Source organism: Sapajus apella, unplaced genomic scaffold (genome assembly GCF_009761245.1).
Source record: "Sapajus apella isolate SASKATOON/1434 unplaced genomic scaffold, GSC_monkey_1.0 scaffold41, whole genome shotgun sequence".
In the NCBI taxonomy this organism is placed as follows: domain Eukaryota; kingdom Metazoa; phylum Chordata; class Mammalia; order Primates; family Cebidae; genus Sapajus; species Sapajus apella.
The window spans coordinates 7,416,606-7,425,494 of NW_022436981.1; the positions used below are offsets into that span (position 1 = coordinate 7,416,606).

The 8,889-nt window shown below is 34.4% G+C and overlaps 1 long non-coding RNA gene across 1 annotated transcript; it reads right to left on the bottom strand.

The window, feature by feature from the left end:
- Positions 1-5,059: 5,059 nt before the first annotated feature.
- On the bottom strand, positions 5,060-8,613 carry LOC116565810. Its single transcript, XR_004275595.1, has 3 exons — positions 8,229-8,613; positions 6,540-6,542; positions 5,060-5,071 (listed from the first exon to the last, which is right to left on the bottom strand). It is a non-coding gene; the product is annotated as an uncharacterized LOC116565810 (long non-coding RNA).
- Positions 8,614-8,889: the final 276 nt, after the last annotated feature.

Consider the following 8,889-nt stretch of genomic DNA (forward strand, 5'->3'; position numbering starts at 1 on the left):
AGAAAGACTGTGAAACTAAAAAAAAGGCATTTTGCAATTTGAATTTTGCATCAAGATGACTTTTATAATTAAAAAAAAATTCCTGTGGCATTCTAAATTTGATAGTCTTAAGAACCTTGTTGGAATGGTTTTATCATTCATTACTCTTGTGTGTATGGCAACTCATTTAAGAACACGTTTCCATTCCAACAAAAAGGAATCCCTAGTATTGGCAATTTTCTGACTGTGTTTAGGTTTTTTTCTTTCTTTATTTCCTCCTTGTCTTCCTTCACTCCCTCCATCCTTGTTTACTGTCTGAGTTCAATTGTCTTTCTTTAAAAAATAAGATAGGCATATTTTGCACAGCCAAAGATTATATTTAACTAAAGTGTTTTGAAATATTACAATATTATAATTTTAAGGTGGAATGAATTATCACTTTTAAAAATCACATATTTTCTATATAATTACTGTATTATGCATTTTACTCTACAAATACTTTATCAACACATTCAATGAACTGTTTATAGAGGAATTATGCTGCTAAGGCCTGAAAATATGAAATGCGGCTTCTTTTAAAATGACATTTAATTTTATTTTAAAGGCTGTAGATGACCCATACAAGTGTATTTGTTATTAGAAAAAGTAATAGAAACTATAATGAGCTCTTTAAAATACATCAGCCTCTCTGTAAATTTTTTTTTTTATTATACTTCAAGTTCTGGGATACATGTGCAGAACATGCAGGTTTGTGACAGATATGCATGTGCCATGGTGGTTTGCTATACCCATCAACCTGTCATCTACATTAGACATTTCTACTAATGCTATCCCTTCCTTAGTTCCCCAACAGGCCCTAGTATGTAATATTACCCTCCCTGCGTCCATGTGTTCTCATTTTTCAACTCCCACTTATGAGTGAAAACATGTGGTGTTTTGTTTTCTGATGTGGATAAATAGAAACGCTTTCACAGTGTTCGTGGGAGTGTAAATTAGTTCAACTATTGTGGAAAACAATGTGGCAATTCCTCAAGTATCTGGAAATAGAAATACCATTTAACCCAGCAATCCCATTACTGATTACATACCCAAAGGATTATAAATCATTCTACTCCAAAGAAACATGCACGCATATGTTTATTGCAGCCCTGTTCACATTAGCAAAGACTTGAAACCAACTCAAATGTCCACAAGGACAGATTGGATAAAGAAAAGAAAATGTGGCACATATACACCATGGAATACTAAGCAGCCATAAAAAAGGATGAGTTCTTGCCTTTTGCAGGGACGTGGATGAAGCTGAAAACCATCATTCTTAATAAAATATTTTTTTTGGCCTTAAAAATTATTTTCTCTTTTTTCTCCAAGGCTCTTTGTCTAGTAGAGAGAATTGTGTTTGGCTATACGATTGGCTGTAAAATTAATTTTGATGTATACTCCAAAGGTGAATTATACTATTTACAAATTTGAATAGTCAGTTAATGACTTTAAGTTTACCCATTGAAAGCAAATATGCCTTTTAATAAATTATCTTCCTAGAAGAGAAAATGAAATAGTGCTTAAAATTAAATATGTAATTTGAAGAAAATAGATTTTATATTAATCTCTAAGCATCCATATGTTACCACCAGGATTATTTAAACAATAAATTTGATGAAGTTTTCAATTAATATCATACTTTCTTTGATTCTGGTATTAGTATTAGTGTCCATCATTTATGGAAATGCTATTTATGTTAACTTTATGAATGAAGCAAAATTCCTTGAGCTCCTCTGGAAAGTCAGCATGAGTTGGTCATTTTCAGTTTCTGCAACTGTGTGTATATAGCATATGGGATTCTTCATTTAAAACTGCATGTAAAATAAAAATAAAATTAAAATTAATGTTGAATTCTTTCCAAAATACTTACTAGATATTTTAAAATCACAGTTGATTACATTGGCTCAACAGTAATTGCATCTTTTTTTATTCTAATGTACAAGAACTTTCTGTTCTCCTAGTGTTTAAAATAGTCATGCCATAGGAGCAAAGACTGCAGATATATCCTGTTTCTGTTGTTGCTGCCTATTTGGTTAGGGAGATGGGGGGTGGGGGGTGGGGAAATACCTGATGGTTCTGAAATCTTTCTTGAGTCCGTGTGAGGTAAAAAGGTATGGTTTTGCACATCCTGGGACTAGGAAGAGTTTTATCTTTTTCTAATCTCTTCTTTCTCAGGTTGCTTTTGGAAAATTTTATTTTGAGTATAAACATGGGGCAGACTAATGTGGTAACATATAGAATTGTCCAGGAGACAGTTTAGTTTAAGAATATTCAAGCCATAGACAACCATTCTGCCCCTTGCTAGACCACCCTAACGGAAAAAAGTATATACTGAAGTAAAAAATCTCCTCTACAAGTATTAACTTTCTTCCTTTCTTTTCTGAAATCTCTGAGGATGGTGGGAGAATGCTTTGTGATGTGGCTGCTCAGCTCTGAGCTTTAGAAAGATATTCAGATGAAGTTAAATTCTATGAATTCTTGTTGCCTTTGACTCTTCCTGTAACATGGGATGCATATTCAATAAAGTTATCTTACATATGTGTGCTAAAGCATTTATACCGGAAGACTATCAGGAAAGCTATTTAAAGTTTATGCCCATATGAGGAAGGTGAGTGTGACATGTTTGAATACATATGCATAGAGATTAGAAATCCTCAGGAGAACAGCAAATGTCGGTTAGTTTTAATGTTAACTCTTCTTGTTGTTTCAGATAAGTAATTTCTCTAATTTGTGCCTCAGTTTTCTCTCCTGACAAATCATGACAATTATATAAAGAGGTAAGCCTTCTTAAGTTAAAACTCTTAAGTATCGATTTGGGATTGTACTGGTTTCAGAAGACATGGACAAGTTAGATAACTTTTCTGAGTTTTAATTTATTTTTAAGCTAAGAATGCTTACGTTGTACAAATTAAAAATGTGGGAGATGTTCTAGTATTTGATTGTTATAAGTTGTCAGTGGATGGTAGTTTTCATTATTTTTCCCACTACACATGTTTAGTGGTCTCAAGAAAATACACGAGGCTGTAATATATATTAATCTACTTGGAGAACCAGAATTAATATTGGACTAATGTATCAATAATAAAAGCTGAGATGTATTTAAATTAATTCATTCATATATGGATGTCATGACTACTCTTATTGAAAACAAGCAGCTAACGCAAAATAGCATTTTTTGCTATATTTATGCTGAAACAATACAAACAAAAAAACCAAATCATGTGAAAGGGTGAGTTAGCTGAGCAGTAATTTCACAACTGAGTGTATATTAGTATGGCTTCATTGTATAGATTCTAAAAATAGTAATCATTAGCTGATCACCACCATTTTGAGTGTAAAGATCTCCTTAATATTAAAAATATTCACCAACCTATATACAATATAGTAGTTTTAGGATTTATTGATTGAGAAAATACACAGTAACAAAAAGCAAATGAGGGTTCCATTTCACTTTTCAGTGAGTTCGCATTTTAATTATTCTGTCATGGAGTATATGCACGAGTCCTATATCCAAGTCTGTCTTCACTGAGGCTGGGGCTCATTGTTGAACATATCTAAATTCTACAATTAGAGGCAAAATGAGAAGAGAACTGTTTCATTTAACTTTTGTACGAATGTAAACCTTTTCTTCCATAGTGCATATGAAGCCATGGAGGGAGATCTGAGGTTTAAAATGTAATAAATTATCTTTTGTTTCTTCATTCTTTCAAAAACTTCTCAGTGAGTCAAGGTCCTGGGGAAACAACAGTGAATTAAGACAAAGATGCTATCGTCATGCTCTTGCTATTTACAGTTTTGTGGGCAAGAAACATAACAAACACATTTTATAATATAATTTTGCAACAATAGTGACAGAAGGGTAAGGGGTAAGGGGTAAGGGTGTGAGAGGAGTGTGTGTGTGTGTGTGTGTGTGTGTGTGTGTGTGTGTCTGTGTATGTATGTGCCTGTGAGAAAGAGAATGTATCAAGGAAAGTCTGAGGAGATTATTAACATTTGATCAGGCTATCATGTACATATTTGGGGAAATGTATTTCTGGTAGTGGTAATAGCATGTCTAAAACAGTAAAGAAATTGTCATCTTAGAGCAACATAAAGAGGACAAACTAGGCTACAGGAGGCTAACCAAGGAAAGGTGATAGGAAGTGAGGTTGAAGATTTTGGTGGGGTTTCATCATCTGAGACTTTGTGGGGCATGACTGCTATCAGACAAGTTTGCCTCAGAGGTAAAAGCAGTTACGACAACTCTTGAAAAATAAGATTTTTGCTGCCTAATGTTTTCCCACAAGTTTGGCAAAAATTAATACAGCTTACTAATGCCTGAATTCACATTTATATCTAGGAAGCTATGTGTTACTCTTTTCCTTTTTTTTTCACATACATTTGGAGAAACGAACTCTTCCTGTTTTTGACTACCCCTCAGAACTTATTATTAATAATTTGGTATTAGTGGTAAGCAGTGGAAATAGTTTCCTATTTTATAAAATTCAGACCTCTGGGGCACTTGAAACAGGAGTTTATCTTTAATTTACTTTTAGTTCCAGTTTCTAGAACCTCAAATTTCTTGTTAGTATGGGGTCCTTTCTTCCACAATCAGACAAAAAAATTAATTAAATATGGGTGTGGAGTCATCATTGTTTATGAAGAATAGAATCATATCTGGGTGAGATGGAAAGGAAGATGTTTAGATGATGACTTTTGTGTGGTTTGACTTTTTACAAAAAACTTGCATTCTTTTCCATTTAGAAAAAGATAAATTTATAGTTTCTTATTTTAACATCTTCCCTTCTCCTCTCTGCAGTCTCACTTTATCTACTTCTGTGGTTTTAATGTAAAACCCAAAATTTCCTGTTCTGCCATTTCTTTTGAGACCCAGAGTCTTTTGCTTAATTAACTACTGAATATTCTGCAGACAGTTAAAACCTAGGGAATCTAAAATTAAAGTTGCCGATTTTCTGTCCCAGAACGGTTTCTGCTCCATATTCCCAGTCACAGCTGATGGCATCCCATTCCACCTATTCTCCCAAGTTAGAATTCTGAGTCATCTTTGCTCTGTCTTTTTTCTTTCTCCCTCACCCTCAGGTCACAGCACATTGTTCTTTTGCAAGGATATTTCTCAAATAGTCGCCTGTCTCCTTTCCCATTTACTACTGCCTCTTGCCTAAATTTGTGCAATAGCCTCCTGTCAGTTTCTTCAAATCTGCTCATCTCCCATTCTACTTCCTGGTGTGCTTATAAAAATACAGTATGGAAATGACTTTTACTTGTTTCTACTCTCTACAAGGTGTACAAAAATTACTCAGCACGCCATGCAAGTCTATTTACGATTTTTTAAGTTTGATATCTGGTCTCATAATCTAGGGTCTGACTGCAACAAAATACTTGTCATTCTTCAAATATTTGCTCATGACTTTCTCTCCTGTGGTAATGTTACCTTCACTCTCTAAGGCACACATAGATCTTCCATTTCCTGGTAAATAAACTGCCTCACGTTGTTCAATATTAAATGTGATTTTTGTGTGTGTGAGTTCTTGTTGTTCTCTTGGGACTCGCAGACAGTTAGTTGCCCCTTTCTATATTTCTAAGAATTCTGTCTTCCCTGTCCCTTTCTCTATGTCACATTTTGTTATTATTATCTGACAATATGTCCATTTCTTTTATAAGACAAGAACAGCCTAAGAGCGGGAGCTATTAATATGCCTATCTCATTTATCTTCATGTCTGCAGTACATATCACAATGCCTGCCTTATAGCATGGGTTCAATTAATGTTTAGTGACATTAAAAAAGGAGGAAGGAAGGAAGAAGAAAAATGCAAATAAACCTGGGAGAGAACACATGTCTAACTGTTACTCTGAGTATTTTTGGAATCATTATTGAGAATATTAGGTTACATAGTAAAAAAATATTGTATTTTGTCTCTTACAACACAAATGCCCTAGTAGTCAAATACCAGAGAGAAAATGGCACAGCTGAAAAAATGGCACACAGAATACTGATTTGAAAGGTTGTATATAAACAGCTCCCTCTTCATCATATTGCACAGTGATGATTATTACTTTGAACGTTGGTCTGGATAATATTGCTTGAAATCAGTTGTGTTCACCTTAGCACATGATCAGAAAAGCCTGTGATTATTCTATTAATTTTGAAGCCCTAACCCCATCTAATTGTGAAGAAACTGAGACACAGAGGAGTTGTGAAGCACGTCTGTGTTTCTTATTATTAACATAATTTAATTCAGTGCAAAGCCTAGAGACTTACAACCCTCATTATCTTTTATAGCTCCTTCTAGAGAAGATTGCCAATTCCTAAACTTTTAACATGGGATACACACCAATACATTTAACACAGTTGGTTCCATGAGATAAATTTCCCTCAATGGGAATACTGAAGTAGTACAATTCATTTGGACTAAATCAAGATCTATACTCTTTTATGAATGCTCCATGGACATGATTGTAAAAAATTCATTTCACAATCCTGCAGTACTTTGACATAAAAAATTACAGTAAGAGGGTTTACACTCTTGAAAAACAAGCAAACAAAAAAAGTGCAAAAACTCTAGGAAAAAGAATATTTTGAGAGTGGGAATTTGCTTCACTTGTCCATAGTTTTTGCGTTAGCCTTCTTCTTCTTTTTAACATGGCATTTGTCTGAAGTTGAAAAGCAAGTAAGTTATCTAGGAGAATTGTTTTGCCTTGAGGAGATAGAGAAAAAAATGAGACAGAGAGAGAGAGAGAGAGAGAGAGAACAAGTGAGAAAAAGAGAAGGAAGAGTTTGGTTTGACATGCTTTTGCCTCTCTTTCTGGTCATGACCCAATAATTGTGTCTTATTTGTTTATCTGTGTATTCTTGTGGCGCTCTTAACCCTAATACTATGGTGCTCTTACCTAGGATTCCCTCATTCTTTTTGAATCACAAATTATTACCCATTACTTTCATTTGAAGCTTCCCAGTCTGTAAATCAACTATCTATAAGATACAATGTTTGGTAATAGATTTACTAAGCTATTTTCATATGGATGGAAGTCTTTAATCTTAAAAAAAAATTGCTAATACTGGGATTTATGTACCATGGTAGGTACTCTCTATTGCCATTGTCCTGGTTTAAGTTCTAAAACTTTGCTGCAGTTCATTAGCTCTAGACTGTTTCATATTTTACTGTCTCTAAAATCAGAATATGCTTTATACTCAATAGCATCTCATAGTTTGTCATTTTTTTTTAGTAGTAGATAAACTGATGGGATATCTTACAATGTTACATTATAGGCACCCAGGCAATGTGAATCAGAATGATCACTAAGTGTTATGAATCCTAACTAGCCGACATCTCTCTTATTAACCATCATCCAGCCTTTCTGAGAGTTCTGTCACAGCTGTATCACTCCCTCATGTTTGGCTTTGACCAGCTAAAATACAACATCATTGAGCTTCCAGCCTTTCTCTCTTCATTTAGTTTTCTTCATTGCTGCCGGACTAAACTTTTGCAAATACAATGATACCACATGACTTCCTTCCCTTATTAAAATTCAACTCAAAGAAAACTAAATCTCTTTGAATTGATCTTTGCCTAGTGTTTAGAATTTCTCTCCAACTGCTTTGCTGTGAGCCTATTTCTCTTTCCCAGCCATATACAGAACTGTCTAGTTTCCAAAACTCACCAAATGGTTTGCTTCTACCTCTCATATGAGTTATTTCACCTCGCTGTGATACACTTCTGCACCTTATCAACTTAGCAAATTTGAGCTCCTTCATAAATACCTAAAAGAAGACATTTTGAAATTGTACACTGTGATGAATAAGATTAAAATTCACATTTATTGGCTATCTATCACAGATCTTGGATTCAGCAGATATGTATTAAAGCAAGCTATGTTCTAGGCATTGGTGACAGCAAGAGGAAAAGAAAACATCATATCACTCCTTTCAGAGATAACGCAGAAAAGCCTGGAGTACTACAACAAGAAACCACTTATTCTTCCTATGCCACCTGGTAGGGATTCTGATATGGTTTTGTTCTGTGCTGCCAACAAATCTCATCTAGAATTGTAACCCCATTGTGTTGAGGGAGGAACCTGTAATTCCCATGTATTGAGAAAGGGAAGCGATTGGATTACGGGGTGGCTTCCCCCATGCTGTTTCCATGATAGTGAGTGAAGTATTCTTGATATCTGATGATTTAATAAATGGTAGCTTTTCCTTCATGCTCACACTCTCTCCTGCCACCTTGTGAAGAAGGTGCCTGCTTCCCATTCTGCCATGATCGTAAGTTTTCTAAGCCCTTTCCAACCGTGAGGAGCTTTGAGTCAATTAAACCTCTTTCTTTGTAAATTACCCAGTCTTGGCTATTTCTTTATAGAAGTGTGAGACAGGACTAATACAGACCCCCAAATTGTTGCATTGGGAACTGCTGGGAAGGGGAAAAGCCTGGGAATAGAGTTTATTGCCAATTTATGAAAGATCTTAGTATTTCCAGTTAAATGCTTTATTCTATAGGAAATATAATGTTTCGAAGGATTTTTAAGTAGAAGAAAAACACATAATATGTATGAACCAGGAAGAATAAATTTGGTAGCAGTGTACATGATGAATTGAATTTGTGGAGATAAGACACTCATAATTAGGAGACAGGGATACAATTTAATGATATTTGCAGATGGCTCTCAGATTCCTACAAACCTAACCTTTGCCTTGTTGTTTCAACAATTTGCAATAAGTCATGGTTTTCAAGCATTTTCCCTTAAGTCATATTTTATTAAAGATTCCCATATATAATCATACATTAGAAAATAATATCTTCATGTAGTCTAAGCAGAATTATAATGATGTCTAATGTTTGCATAATATTTACCATCACAAAGTATTCAGAAAT